Here is a 14008-nt window from a genome sequence, read left to right as displayed (position 1 = left end):
TTGGACATGTTTCCAAATCTTGTCCTTTAGGTACTTGAAGGATCCCTCTTTTGCTCTTCCGACATCCGAAGGGAGCCCTAAGTACTTCTCCGATAATTGTTCATTATTAACATCCAAGACTCACATAACTTCTTTCCTCAAGTCCTCAGAACACCCCTTGCTGAAAAAGATTGATGACTTGTCTTTATTAATACGTTGTCCCGACGCATCACAATATCTCTGAAGCAAAACATTGACCCGTGTTGCCATCTCGGGTGTAGCGTCAAAAAGAGCAAACTGTCATCAGCAAAAAGGAGATGATTAACAATTGGAGCATCTGGAGCTACCTGAATGCCATGGATACTCTCCCCTGGGATCAAAGATTTCAACAAAGATGAGAGGCCTTCTGCCGCCAACAGAAAGAGATAGGGCGAATTGGGGTCACCCTGTCGTAAGCCTCGGGTTGGCTTGAATTCCTCTAACTTGCCTCCATTAAACATGACTGAAAAAGAAACAGAAGTAACACACTTCATGATAGTTTCGGTGAACCGAGGACTGAAACCTAGTTTCAACATTACTGCCTTCAAATATGGCCACTCGAGTCTGTCATAGGCCTTCATCATATCGAGTTTTAGAGCACAGAATCTGTTTCCCTTCAACTTCCTTGTTTTCATAGAGTGTAGGAACTCATAAGAAGAGATGAAATTGTCGGTGATTAGACGACCAGGTACAAATGCAGATTGTTCCTCTGAAATGGTCTCGGGGAGAATGAGTTTGAGCCGGTTAGCCAATACCTTTGAAGCAATCTTGAAGATCACATTGCATAGGCTTATCGGTCGGAACTGTGCTAAATTTTTTGGACTAGCAATCTTGGGAATGAGAACGATGAAAGTTTTGTTTATCTCCTCCGGTGAATCATCACCACTCAGAACACGCAGCACCATATCGGTTACCTCGTCACCACATAACTCCCAGTGACGCTGAAAAAAGTGAGCGGGAAAGCCATCGGGCCCCGGGGCCTTTGTCGGGAACATTTGGAAGAGTGCAGACTTCACCTCTTCCTTGGTATAAGGGGCGTTCAACATACTATTCATTTGGCCATTCACTTTAACCGGTATGTGAGAGAGAACTTCTTCCATTCCAATGGTATTTTCCGAAGCATATAAGTTCTCGTAGAAGCTAGTTGCCATCGCTGCCATCTCCTCCGGATCGGACGTCATAGAGCCATCAGCTCTCTGGAGCTCCAAAATGTGATTCTTGGCTTTCCTTGCACTAGCTTTTTTGTGAAAAAAATTTGTATTACTGTCCCCTTCAGCGAACCATTGTATACGGGCCCTTTGACGCCACATGATCTCTTCCCGACAGCACAACTCGACCATCCGAGCTTCAACTTCCTCCTCTTCCGTGCTTGGTCCGACTCGCATAGGTGCCGCTCGCAATTCCTCAAGCCTCTTGCGGAGTTGTCTGAGTTCAGATCGAACTGAACCAAAAGTGAATCGCCCCCACTTCTGTAGGTCTGTCGCCAAACTAGCTAGCTTTTCTGAAAATTCAGAAACTGACTGAGCCCTGTCTTTGGCTTTCCATACATTCTCCAGAACAGCCCCAAACCGACCATCTCGTTCCCACATGCATTCATATCGGAAGGGCCGCTGGGCTGCCCGAACACTCTCACTGACTAAGTCAGTCGCCAATAGAATTGGGGAGTGGTCCGACTTGACCGCCGTGAGATGCTCTACACTGGCAAACGGAAATAGGGCGGACCAAGAAGCTGACGCAAGTGCCCTGTCGAGGCGAACTCGACAGTAATGACCACCAGAAACCTTCTTCTCCCATGTCCAGTCCAGCCCCCTATAGCCCAAGTCCGCTAGGGCACATAAATCAGTTGCCTCACGGAAAGCCTCCATCTGCGCACTATCTCTCTCATTTACTCCCATCTGCTCTTCTTTCCTGAGAATTTCATTGAAGTCCCCAATACACAGCCACGGCAGAGTGCTTTCGCTTCTCAAACGCTTCATCATATCCCACGTTTTATAGCGGAGGCTTCTATTTGCTTCACCATAGAAACACGAGAGCCGCCATTGTTCCTTCAATGGTTCCTTAACCCATGCATCCACATGATACCGAGAAAAGTTTTTTATTGAAACATCCAGAGAATTTTTCCAAAACATACATATGCCGCCACTGCGGCTAGAACTACCAACTCCAAAACTGAAATCAAAACCTAACGAAAAACATAGACCTTCAACACGATTCTTCGGCAGTTGAGTTTCAACTAAACAAAGAATCAACGGCGAACTCCTCTCCACGAGATCACGGAGTTCTCTGACCGTCGCAGGGTCGCCAATCCCGCGACAGTTCCAGCATAATGTTTTCATTGGGCCTGGCGGCGCCCCGGCTCGGAGCCCGCCAATAACGCCATCTTATTATCCTTCATCGGTGAGGAGCCTTTCTTAGCTTTCTTCGATTCCCTTGGAGACACCTACGTCGAGGTGTTTCCACGGGAGAGTTTTCTGGTTCTCCCGATTCGTTTCAGTCAAAAAGACAAATCAGGACGCAATGGGCCGGCCCATTAGCGTACCAACAGCCCAAGCCAGTAAAAACCTTTCCAAGGAAAAATACTGCCCAACCAGGAATCGAACCCAGCAGCTCACGCTAGAGCGTTCAGAAAGCTAGCGCTGGAATAAACAAGACTTACTATTTAATTGGCCGCGTGAAAGTATAAATTAAGCTCACAGTCACGCCTGATACTAAGAGGAGAAGTTTTTTTTCAAAACAAAAATGAATATATTTTAGAACGCGAAAATTTTGCGAAGCTGTTAACAGAAAAATTAAACTTGAACATTTAAAAAGAACAACACTTCTCTTTTTATTTATTTTGAAACCTGAGTTTTTTAAAACAAAAAATAAACTAGGAAGTACTGCTGTGATTATTTTTTGAATTTGCAAACATTTCAAAAACACAAATAATTTTTGAACTTTAAATTTGAAAAGGCCATCATTTTTTAAAAACATGATTTTTTTTAAATCTATACCTATGAATAAAACTTGGAGAATTTTTGAAATATGTCCACCTGATGCATTGTTTTAGTTCAGTTTATTAAACTAGGATATGGAAGGATTCTTTTTCTATGTCGCGTCTTCACGTACGACCAGTCTCACTCGGCCCAACGACTCCCGTCAAAATGCATGAGGAGTCGAACTAAGGTTTCATGGTCTATCTGACACAAACTACTCAATTTACATTATGTGCAGTGCTTTTTCCTATTACATTAGCCAAATGATAAAAAAAAAACTTTGTTCAACGCGCTTGATCTTCGCCGGGCACGAAGGCAGCTCAACAATCCAGCTGTTGGACCTGGCCAACCTTGGTTAGTGACAACTGGTATTACGACCACCAGTGACGAGGACCGCAAAGATGACAAGCGGAAACATGTGTCTGGTGTTATATTGAAATGAGGATGTGTACCTGAGGATGAGGTAGTCATGTTTATTATGTTATGGGCATGAGGGTGAGGTCTTTAGCCATGCTCAGTGGGTAAGGGCGTGTGAGGGCTGTTTTCTCCCGTTGCGACGCACGGGCATGTTTACTATAGACATTCATTTGCAAGCGTAGTTCAGTGACAGGTGTGAGTGCGGTGGCCTAGATCACCACCTTGGAATTGACCATGTTCGGACGCATTGTGATCAGGTGGATACCGTGATCATGGTCAGTGAAGACGGGAAGGAGGATAAACCACAACACAGATTGAAACACTATGTTCAAATAAATAATGTGGACCTGCGAAGGGGTTTAAATAGTTAACTTGGACCTACGAAGGGGTCTTGAGTCGTGCTTATTGTGATAGGAGTATGCGAATTTTTTCCCGTTGCAATGCACGGGCATATTTGCTAGTCCATTATAAAGGTTCACTGAAAGTACACAGCACCCAAACATAATTAAAATTACATGGGGATCCATGGACAATCGAACAACCATTGCCGCCGCCCAAACGAGCCGCCGACGCGCCCCTGTCGCCGCTCCCGTACCGAAGCCGGCTGGGCCTTGTCGATGACAGCCGGGAAGTATCCGTGTGTGTGCCCTAAGGGCAAGCATTCGGGGGCCGCAATCATCGTGATTGAATCCTTCAATCGATCTGAAGAACTTGACACCAAATCTTGTTGCCGCGTACGCACGACGAGAAACACTAACCTCGCCTCTCCGTGAAGCTGGTGGGAATCTACGCCGGAGCTCTGTCTAATACGCCCCGACGAACAAACTTGAGGAGGATCAGAGTCCGGAAGACTGACTCGAAGAAGAAGCGCTGCCATCCATCTGAGCACTGCCCTTGCGAGAAGAAAAACCCTACCTATCTAAGCCGAGGCACCGGGAATACCCTTGCCGTCACCGGCTGCCGGAGTGCCAGGAGGAGGGGAGGCGAATCCACATACTCACCGGCGGAGATCAAAAGGAAGATGGCTTATTCAAGTCGCCTTGCGAGAGGGGAAACAAAATCAGTGTCTACTGTACTTATGCGATTTGACCCTATCAAAGACGCTACTAGTACGAAATGCAATGTTCTCCCGTTGAGTTCTTAATATCTATAAGGAAAAATTAAAACATGTTAATACCCGATTTTGGCATGGCAATAAATATAAATAGGACGGCCTCGAATGAAAAATTGATCAACACGAAGAATCTCCATTTCATCAAAACGGAGAAATTTGATGTTCAGGCCATCTCCATCCGATTTCATACCGAGGGCCGAAGTAGTGCCTGGGTGCTGAAAGTTGCTGCTCGGGGTTTACACACCCAAGATCACCTCAGATGAAAAAGGGTTACTGCTCGGGGTAATGCGCGGAGGAGAAAAGAAGAAGGATATGTGCAGCATTGCCCGCGTGAGTGTATTGTTTTACTTGAAAAGAAAGAAATGAACTGCCACCATGTGGAAGAACCCTACCCCACCGAGCCTCCGATGTGTCTCGTTCTTGCTGCCAGACGGCCAACCACGCGTGGCAGCGAGCAGTACTCCACTTCCCTGTCATGTCTTGATTGGCGGCAGGTCCTCTCCTTCGACAAGGTGACATGCTACCTGGCGTCGCAGCGGCCCTTCGTCATTCCGCCTCTGCGGCTCAGACGCAATGGGTATTCCCGTCTTAGGTTTTCCCAAATCCGAACTTCTCTTGCTAGATGCCGTTGTTCGATGCCTTGATTGAAACTTGATCTTTAGCTCTTAATGATTTCCTCTTTCCATGTTATTTCCTTCCTTTAATTTCTAATTCTAATGTGTCTAAATGTGGAAACCGGTTTAGTAATTTTTGTTTCTATATAATTTTACAGGAAGGTGAGATGAATAAAAGAAACAAGACAATGACACATTTTCAAGTTCGAATCATCGGATCCTCCTCCGGAAACGGTCCATTAACTCAAACAACTAATAATATCCCTCATATTAGAGCTCAACTCAACCCTGATGATATTGAACAGTAAGAGAATACCAATTGACTCTTTTTACAATTTGCATCTGTATTGTATTTCAAAATTTATCGTTCAAGGTTTAGCTTTTATTGAAGACCATTGGAGGGTGAGATTAATCACTCGTTTGACTTGTATCTAAAACCACAATAGTTATTTCGGTTCGGAGGGAGTAAATGTCCTAATTTTTTAGTATCACCATTGAATAAATACTTTCATTGATTATTGTGGTTGGATTCTTATTTGTCCGAGAAGATTTAACATGGCCCATCTTAACTTCTTTTTTCATGCGAGATATAAAGGAACATAAGGCTGCTCATAGTGGAAGTAACATAATTAGTAACAGGCATGCCACATAGGCAAAAAATATCATGTGACAAGTAATTAATAAGGAGAGATGCAAATGAAGTAATATAATATGTTACCATCACGTGACGGTTCCGAATATAAAATAACTCTACAAAGTAATGAACGAACCTCTCTATGTCATCGCACGTATGACAGTACCCACCAGTCTAAGTTACTTCCTTTTATGACTGAGCTGGTGATTTTATTATTAAGTAGCGGGTTTGAGTAACTCTTACCTTACCATGTTAAAATTGCTCATGCCTTGAAACTGGGTTGTTTTAGTTATTTTTTGACCTTTACTTTCTCGCTCGCGGCCTTAGCCAATCTTGGCCCGGCTACTGTTCATAAGGAATGACACTTACAGGATTAATGTAAAAGACTTGGGAGCATTTTTTTGGTTGAATGAAATTAGGAGAGGGTGTTAAACTATAATCTTGTTTCGCCAACTAATATGCATGACGCACGCTCTCCGCAAAAAGAAAAAAACTAATATGCATCACGCAGGCAGTGCTAAAATATCCAAGGACATCAGCAAGAAGCATTTGTTACAGTAGCTAGCAGTAAAACATATTTAATTCATGTCCGCTCAACTTAGCTAAGGAAGTGTACGTGTTACTAGCAGAATGGTGCATGCATGAGCTGGACATGCAAGAAATAAATTATTGTATGTGGTAGGTGCTACCATGTATACGTGGCTCAGTCTGTCCCTCTCAGGCTAGACAGTACAGTAGTATCTACTGCAGCTCACGTCATGCATGACATAGTATGGCTGCCAAATTCAAGTCACCTTGACTGGCAGGTCTTCCACCCCTTGCTGCGAAATTACTAGGCAAGTGAGCAACACTTCATACGTGAAACTTGAGTCCGTTAAAAATGGTAAAATCAAGCGATGAGAGAGACGTAACAAGAGGCAGCAAGATTAAGGAGGTGAATGTTAGACTAATGTAATCTAGCTTGGCCCACTAATATGCAGCACGGAGGCAGTGTACCTAAAATATCCAAGGACGTCCGCAAGAAGCATCTGTTAGAGCAAGGATAATAAGAGAGGCAGCTGCCGGCTCTATAGCTATGTCCATGTCACCTATAGTCTTTATAAAGCCAAGATCATATAATCGGATAGCTATATGTTGACTGTTTGGTTGGATTTGATTATTAATCCTTGCATTTTTTTTAGAAAAGGAGGATGCACCCCCGGCCTCTGCATCTGGACGATGCATACGACCACTTTATTAATTATTAAGCACAAAAGACCTTACAAAGTAGTGCATCAGTAAACCTGAAGCCATCATCTAGGCAACATCTGTCACTACTCCTATCCCCTTGATGCAGTGGTGCCGAATGTCCGAACCTAATACCAAACAAACATCGCACCAAATCCTGACATCTAATGCCGGATGCCCCATCCTAGCCACATACCGGGACTGGGTCACACGCCGGTCCGGCGCACTCACCGAGGCTGCCGCCGCCTTGTTCCACCGATCCATCTCCAGAGCAGGTACTGACGCACAGACCTTGCCAGGCCTGCCGTCGACGCCACCATGGCGCCAGACAGCTCGACCACCCTGCGCTCGTCCATCTAGCCGCATCCGTCGTCGATATGCAGCTGCACCATGCCGCCACCACTCGTCGTCAATGACGCGGTAGATACAACGCCGCACCACCTGGCAACCTCCACACCATCGCCACTGCTGGAGCTACTCGGAGCCCACCATCCACAACATCTCTCCCCCGAACAGCAGTTCCTCCCAAGGCGGCGCCTCCATGGAGGATACGACGCGCAGGACGCCGCCGCCGCCCAATCCAGACTGAATTTTGGACTTTCGTCCGGGAGGGGTTCGGGGGTGGATAGGGGGGACCTCGGCTTCGCCTCCAGGAAGGGTAACGGCGTCAAGTGACGTCGCCGATGCCGGGCCGAACACGCCGGCCAAAGTTTCCTCCGGTCCCCATCCTATGCCACCAAACTTCCGTGTACTCCGGATCCAGCAAGCCACGATCCGAAACCCGCGAAGATGAAAGAGCCATGGGGCTCAACCCACCAGAAAGGAGGATCGAGAAGAACTCCTTGTAGATCTACAGACGCCGAATCCAACGATCCAACGTGGCCAGCGACGATCATCACCACCCCGCGGCGGCCGACGGAGTCCGAAGAAAGGATCCAGGTGGATCCGATCTGGATCCGGCGGCACCCGCGACCACCGGTCAGGCCAACGCAGCCACCACCTCACGACACGCAGGTCGCCACCGCCGCGCCGCGCACGACGCCGATGGGAGACCCGCCCGCCGCGCCGCCGGACCCCACGTTCGCCCGGCGTTCCTCTGGATCTCGTTGTCCCGCGCCAGCCAAGACGGAGAGGATGGGGAGAAGCCCCGCCGCCGCCCAGCCGGCCAGGCTTCGCCCGGCGGCGCTATGGACGGCGGCGAGGAGGGGGAGAGGAGGAGGAGACTCGAGGGGCGGCGGCTAGGGTTTTCCCCCCGGGTCGCCCGCGGGGGCGACGCGAGGGGCTAGCTAAGTTTGGTCCTATTAATCCTTGCATGCTGGGATTGGGAGAAAAAGGCAAAGCGTCGGTCAACAGGTGTTTGCTGATGCAGGTGTTCACTGATACAACTACATATATGTGCAGCTGCTGCATCTTCTCTCTTAGCTGCTGCATCTGCAGTATAGCTAACAGATGGGGCCCACCCAGTTGAATTTGGGGGTTGAAAGATTGATTTAACAAATTTTACATAAAGAACACGTAAGTTCTACCGTAGGTGTAGCATTTTCTGTATTTGTCACATTGTTGAATTTTTTTAGCTGGAGGTGGAGGGTAGAAGCCTAGAAGGTGCGGTAGGTGGGGAATGGGTACGTGGCGCAGCAGCATGCGCTCCTATAATTAGTTTTTCCTGCCTCGGAGTCCAACTTTTGTCTTGTTCCCTAAAAAAAAACTTTTGTCTTGTTTCCTTCAGACGATTTCATTTTTGCCACTCGTGCTTATAAAGATCCTGCCATATAGTATACACTTAAGCAACAGATACACAGGGCAGGAGTATCAGGGAGGAAGACGAGGAAACGTTGATGGCCGGCGATGCAGAGCTGAAGCTGCTGGGGTGGTGGGCGCCCGGGGTGAGCCCCTACGTGCTGCGCGCCCAGATGGCGCTTGCCGTAAAGGGGCTGAGCTACGAGTACCTCCCGGAGGACCGCTGGTCCAAGAGCGACCTCCTCGTTGCGTCCAACCCCGTGTACAAGAAGGTGCCCGTCCTCATCCACGACGGCAGGCCCGTCTGCGAGTCGCTGCACATCGTGGAGTACCTCGACGATGCCCCCGGCCTTGCCGGCAACGGCACGTCCATCCTCCCCGCAGACCCCTACAGCCACGCCGTCGCTCGCTTCTGGGCCGCCTATGTGAACGACAAGGTTAGTAGTTCATTTCATACACAGATTACCTCTGGTTGCGCTTGGAGTTACATCTCTATCTCAACTCGCTTTGTTGCCACAGCTGTTCCCTTCGTGCACCGGGATCCTCAAGACAGCAAAGTAGGAGGAGAGAGGCGGTAAGGTGGAGGAGACCCTGTCCGGGCTCCGACACTTGGAAGCTGCCTTGGCAGAGTGCTCCAAAGGGGAGGTGGAGGCGCCGTTCTTCGGTGGTGGCTCCATCGGGTTCCTCGACATCGCGCTCGGGTGCTATCTTCCTTGGTTTGAGGCAGTAGGCCGCCTGGCCGGCTTGGGGCCGCTCATCGACCTGGCGAGGACGCCGAAACTAGCTGCGTGGGCGGAGCGGTTCAGCGTCGCCAAGCCGATCCAGCAGCAGGCCTGGGGTCGACAAGCTGGAGGAGTACATCACTACGGTGCTTTATCCAAAGTGGAACATCGCGGTCACCGGCAACTAATTAAAGATCTCGTCGTTCCACTATGGCAAAAGAAATAAAAAATGGCGTCGTTCGATTACCAGCGGATGATCTCTGCCTTGTGAGTAGCTGTTTTCACGCCAAGAGTTGAACTGTTACTACTAAGTCGGGTTTCTTTTTGCGAGGGTTAGTGGGTTGTGGTCATGAATAATGCACAGGCGTGCACTCTCTTCGATATGAGTTGTGATATGTTGTTTCGTGAATAAATTGAAGCGTCGTCGATCTTGCATCTTGCAATGTTTTTCCATTGAGCTCTTTAAGACCTCACATCTTATTCTTAGTATGTTCTACCAAGCATATTATTCCGGGGCTAAATAGCTGTGGGTAGTGATTTCTAAGGACTAGATTTTACCAGGGCTGGGATATTTTTTAGGAATCACTACTCCCTCACATCCATATTAATTTTGGCTGATTTAGTAACTTTGTACTAAATCCGTGACAATTAATATGGATCGAGAAAGCACTAAAACTAAGTTATGCGTGTAGTGCAAGTACTCCCTCCGTTTTTATTTACTCTGCATATTAGATTTCACTTAAGTCAAAACTTCATAAAGTCTGACCAAGTTTATAAAAAAAATATGAACATTTACAATAACAAATCTATTTGATGTGAAAGTATTTTCAATAATGAATCTAATGATATTGATTTGCTATTGTATATGTTAATATTTTTTGTCTATAAAGTTTATCAAAGTTTACAAAGTTTGACTTTGACCAAAGTTACTATGCAGAGTAAATAAAAACGGAGGGAGCATCATAACTAGTATCATGCATGCCAACTAAGCAATTTTGATGAGGTAACATAGAATTAAATGAAATTTTTTATTGAGTATCATATCATTATAAATTGAAGCGTCGTCAATCTTGGTTCATGCGGAAGCATGCCTTGGTCTACACAGATTCATGCGGAGTATATGTCTTATTTTTTGTGAGTGTCACTAGTATATGTCTTGCATGGCTGTAAATAAGGTCATATGGTACTATGCACTGTGGAGGTATTACTTCCCACTATGGGCAGCCTAATTTCCCTTCCAGCATACATGAAGTGATATAATTAAATCATCACCTAATTTAGCTATCTACAGAAACGAGCTTTGTCGAAAAAATCTACAAAAACAAGAAAATATGTGTGTGTCACAAAATGTTAGCAAATAACCTGTGTGGACCAAGGCATGCTTCCGCATGAACCAAGTTGGTGCAACCGAGAAACACCAATAGCATGAAGCTCATCACATCACCATGAATTATTTGCTAATATTTTGTGATATTGTTCCCATCGAGGTGGCGACTGCACTAGTAGAAAAGAGGGCTTTGGTTCAGTCCACAACCGGGACCAATGGGGGCACTGGTCCCGGTTCGTGAGGCCAGGGGCCCGCCGGGCCTCGTGAGGGCATTGGTCCCGGTTCGTCTGGCCCCTTTGGTCCCGGTTGGTGGGCGAAGCGGGACCAATGGGCCTCGCTCTTGGCCCACCACCATTGGTCCCGGTTGGTGGCTTGAACCTGGACCACAGGCCTTTTAGTCCCGGTTCATGCCACGAACCGGGACCAATGAGGTGCCTATATATACCCCTCGCCCGCGAGCAGAGCACTCCAGTGCTCTGTTTTTCTCTGGCCGGCGAGGGGAGGGCTTTGTGGTGCTCTAGCTCACCTCCTATGCACATGAGGTGTTCGATGAAATGCCCGAGCCACACTAGTTAAGCTTTCTCCTCTCGAAGCTCGACCTCAAAGCTCCATTTTCCTCGAGATTTGTCTAGGCTTAGCGGCCCGTCATGTCCCATTCCCGTCTTCACCGCCGTCGATCGCCGGCGCCGATCTCGTCGCCGGCACCACCATGGTGAGCCTCTTGTTCTTATCTTCTTTCTGAAAGAAAAAAAATTACTTTAGATAGATACTTGTCTAATTTTCTTACTATTTTATTGCTTGTTATTATATAGTGCGATGGTTTTGGTATCCGCCCCCATCGGCCCTCGTCCTGTCTATGATTCGGATGTGGTATATATTATCTTTATAACTATTGGTTCATTTATTGTTTATGAAAATTATGCCGACCAACGTGACATAGATTTTATTTATCTAGGAGGTATGTGAACCGGAAATTCCAACCGACCCTATTGTCGAGAGGTTAAATTTAGTTGAAGAAGAAAACAATTTCTTGAAGGAAAAAATAAAAAAAATTGAGGAGGAGAAGATGATATTGGAGTTGCATGTTGCGGATGTCGTCGATGATCACAAGATCAAGATGGATGCAATGCGCTTGAAGATTAGAAAGATTAGAAAATATGTCATTCATACCGAGGCTTGGTATCATTATGCCGTTGGGTCAATTGTTACCTTGGTTGCGATTATGATCGCATTTGTTTTCGCATTGAAATGTTTTACATAGTTTCAATGTATGGTTTAATTAATTAGATGCTCTGGAGAGCTATATGTTGTTAGATGAGAACTATGTATGTACTTTGGTTTTAATGTGATGATGAACTTCTATTAATTTGGTCACTTAATTATCTATTCATGATGTTCTGTAATGGTTTTTGACACACTTAACTATATATAATGCACGCAGATGAACCGGCAATGGATGTACGGTGACAGACACACCTCCGAGTACATTAAGGGCGTGCATGATTTTCTCGAAGTGGCTGAGGCAAACAAGCAGAATGGTTTTATGTGTTGTCCATGCCCTAAATGTGGGAATACGAAGTCTTACTCTGACCGGAAAATCCTTCACACCCACCTGCTTTACAAGGGTTTCATGCCACACTATAATGTTTGGACGAGGCACAGAGAAATAGGGTTTATGATGGAAGACGGCGAAGAAGAAGAGGACGATGACAACTATGTGCCCCCTGAATACGGTGATGCTGCAACGGGGGAAGCTGCTGAAGATCAAGAGGAACCAGACGATGTGCCCAATGATGCTGCAACAAGGGAAGCTGCTGAAGATCAAGAGGAACCAGTGCCCGATGATGATGATCTCCGCCGGGTCATTGTCGATGCAAGGACGCAATGCGAAAGTCAAAAGGAGAAGCTGAAGTTCGATCGCATGTTAGAGGATCACAAAAAAGGGTTGTACCCCAATTGCGAAGATGGCAACACAAAGCTCGGTACCGTACTAGAATTGCTGCAGTGGAAGGCAGAGAATGCTGTGCCTGACAAAGGTTTGAGAAGCTATTGAAAATATTGAAGAAGAAGCTTCCAAAGGATAACGAATTGCCCGACAGTACATACGCAACAAAGAAGGTCGTATGCCCTCTAGGATTGGAGGTGCAGAAGATACATGCATGCCCTAATGACTGCATCCTCTACCGCGGTGCGTACAAGGATCTGAACGCATGCCCGGTATGCGGTGCATTGCGGTATAAGATCAAACAAGATGACCCTGGTGATGTTGACGGCGAGCCCCCCAGGATGAGGGTTCCTGCGAAGGTGATGTGGTATGCTCCTATAATACCACGGTTGAAACGTCTGTTCAGAAACGAAGAGCATGCCAAGTTGATGCGATGGCATAGTGAGGACCGTAAGAAAGACGGGAAGTTGAGAGCACCCGCTGACGGGTCGGAGTGGAGAAAAATCGAGAGAAAGTACTGGGCTGAGTTTGCAGCAGACCCAAGGAACGTATGGTTTGGTTTAAGCGCGGATGGCATTAATCCTTTCGGGGAGCAGAGCAGCAATCACAGCACCTGGCCCGTGACTCTATGTATGTAGAACCTTCCTCCTTGGATGTTCATGAAGCGGAAGTTCATTATGATGCCAGTTCTTATCCAAGGCCCTAAGCAACCCGGCAACGACATTGATGTGTACCTAAGGCCATTAGTTGAAGAACTTTTACAGCTGTGGAATGGAAACGGTGTACGTACGTGGGATGAGCACAAACAGGAGGAATTTAACCTGCACGCGTTGCTGTTTGTAACCATCAACGATTGGCCCGCTCTCAGTAACCTTTCAGGACAGACAAACAAGGGATACCACTCATGCACGCACTGTTTAGATGACACTGAAAGTATATACCTGGACAAATGCAGGAAGAATGTGTACCTGGGCCATCGTCGATTTCTTCCGACCAACCATCAATGTTGAAAGAAAGGCAAGCATTTCAAAGGTGAGGCAGATCACCGGAAGAAGCCTGCCATGCGTACCGGTGATCACGTACTTGCTATGGTCAATGATTTACACGTAATCTTTGGAAAGGGTCCCGGCGGACTAACTGTTCCGAATGACGCTGAGGGACACGCACCCATGTGGAAGAAGAAATCTATATTTTGGAACCTACCCTACTGGAAAGACCTAGAGGTCCGCTCTTCAATCGACGTGATGCACGTGACGAAGAATCTTTGAGTGAACCTGC

General features: G+C 46.9%; 1 pseudogene; it reads left to right on the top strand.

Annotated features, from left to right (window-relative positions):
• Nucleotides 1-8759: 8759 nt before the first annotated feature.
• LOC109769697 (probable glutathione S-transferase GSTU6) lies at nucleotides 8760-9901 on the top strand (annotated as a pseudogene).
• Nucleotides 9902-14008: the final 4107 nt, after the last annotated feature.

This window comes from Aegilops tauschii, chromosome 3 (assembly GCF_002575655.3).
Source record: "Aegilops tauschii subsp. strangulata cultivar AL8/78 chromosome 3, Aet v6.0, whole genome shotgun sequence".
NCBI lineage: Eukaryota > Viridiplantae > Streptophyta > Magnoliopsida > Poales > Poaceae > Aegilops > Aegilops tauschii.
The sequence above is the reverse complement of the archived record's forward strand: the minus strand, read 5'-3'. Positions and strand labels throughout refer to the sequence as shown.